Source organism: Triticum dicoccoides, chromosome 7A (assembly GCF_002162155.2).
Source record: "Triticum dicoccoides isolate Atlit2015 ecotype Zavitan chromosome 7A, WEW_v2.0, whole genome shotgun sequence".
Taxonomy (NCBI): Eukaryota; Viridiplantae; Streptophyta; class Magnoliopsida; order Poales; family Poaceae; genus Triticum; species Triticum dicoccoides.
Window position 1 is genome coordinate 39,490,964 of NC_041392.1, and position 2,440 is coordinate 39,493,403.

Below are 2,440 nucleotides of genomic sequence, written 5' to 3' on the forward strand. Positions count from 1 at the left end.
GGCACGAACCGACGCTAAAGTGCCACCACGTGGCACGAGCCTGGCCCCGGGTGCGGGTAGATCATTAGTACCGGTTGTAACATCAACCGGTACTAAATGTTTTGGGTGTTTTTGTTTTATTTTTTATTTTTCTTTAATTTTGTGTTTTAAATTTAATTTAGTGATTGTTTTACATTATAATGAGTTATTAATCCATTAGGTGAAAGTATCGCAGATTAGTTTCGACTGGATGAATGTGGATCCTGGCAGCTAAGTGATCAAGTATATGCCATATCCATATTACCTTGATCACATGCAGCTAAGTGATCAAGTATATGCCATATCCATATTACCTTGATCACATGCAGCTAAGTGATCAAGTATATGCCATATCCATATTACCTTGATCACATGCAGCTAGGTGATCAAGGTAATATGGATATGACATATACTTGATAACTTAGCTAGCATCCATCCAGTTGAAACTAATCTATGGTTTCTTTCATAAATGATATAATAACTCATCAACATCATCATCATCGTATTAATATAAAAACTCTTGCATCATATCATCACCAACAACAGTATATACTAGCTAGCTAAAAATCATCATAGTCGTCATTACCACTATTTAATCATCATAGTCATTACCGCTATCTAATCACCACCAACAGTAGCTTAAAGAAGAAACATTCACTTGTAACAGAAGCAAAGATATCATCGAGTTCAACATGGTCATGACATTATAAGCGTTCATAACACCACAAAAGCAAATCACTCTTTGAGATTAAGTTCAGGACGAAGAACACGGACATGAGAAAACAAGTACTAAGAGCATGAACTAGCTAATCACTCCTGCTGCTCTCTCTTAGGTAAAATAGCATAGAACGTGTATAGCTCTCCTGATTCATCATATTGGAGCATGCAGATGAACATGTCTCCTAATCGTGGGTTGCGCTTCTGATTGCTGCCCCCTAGTACTTCTCTGCGATCGTTAACAATTTTGCTCCAATCTTTCACTATTAAGCATTCCTCGCTTTTAGAAATCCTAAATGCACTCATGTGCAATGTAGGATGTCTTAGCCGTAAGCTAACCATTGACATGCGACCTTTAGTCTCGAACCACTGAGGCACAACTGTCATCGGGAGTCCCTGTTCAAGAACATCGTATAGTGATATACTTAGCAATGAAAGTTTAGCTTGAAGAATAATGTATGCAAAAGATGCACTAAGGATAAACGGTAAAATCATACCATCTTTCCTAAATAGATGTGACCATAGTTCAATACGATCACTATTGGTCGCATGTTTTGAGTACTAAGATTTTCAAATTCAGGAAAATAATTTCTCTTGACAGCATCAAGATCCTCAAGCCATGAAATATAATGATTTGTCTCCTCGCAGTTTAGTTCAGCCCCGGGACAGTGGACGGTCTTGTCTACCAAGCGCCGGACATGTTTGCTTGAATGGAAATAAGCTGTCAATAAAAATTACTTGTCAACTATTTTTAAATAAACAATATCGAAGACATAAATATGGTTGAGAAACTCACATAATGGTAGAACTGAAGGCGTTTGCACATCGACCCAGATGTTTCTATTACCCTCAATATCATCTTCCGGACGAATATCAAAGGTGATAACCATATCAGGCTCAAATGCATAAGCCTTGCATAGTGCTTGCCAAGTTTTGCATTCAAAATAGGTGTATGTCTCTGCATTGTATAATTTGACGTTGAAGGTATAACCATGCTCAGTCTTCAAGTAAACTTTTTTTACCTCCATAATTTTGTTAGGACTGAAACCTAACTTATCCAATACAAAAATTCTTGCATGGTAGGGGATACACTAGTAGAATAGTGAAAAATTAAAATTATAAGTTGAAGCAAATGGAGCATAAGTCATGCTTAATTAGGAAAAAAGAATTATCGTTATGACTTAATGTATCCACTTCACAGTTCTCATCCAGCTTGATGCTGAAGCGCCTATCATCAATTAGAAAATTTCTGTTGCACAAACCGCGCTGGTCTTCGCAGTATTAACCCATAATGAAACTGTGTTCGTCGCCAGACGACATTCCTATGTTCATTGGTGAAATATTAAACACTTATTAGTTCTATTAATTCAACTAGTTCTATTAATTCAACTAGTTCAACTAATTAATTCAACTAGTTCAACTAATTAATTCAACTAATTCAACTAAGCACTTACTAAAAATATACCTAAATAAAGTAACTCAACTAATTAAACTAATTCAACTAACTAGTTCAACTAATTAATTCAACTAATTCAACTAAACTAATTATATTAATTTTTTTACTAAAAATAAAGTATCTAGTTCTATATGGTAAAATTTTAATTAGATGATCAAATCTCATATAACTAAATTAAATATATATCTAACATATAATTTCTATCTAATTCATCTAAGATTTGACATTAATATTTAACATATGTTCATA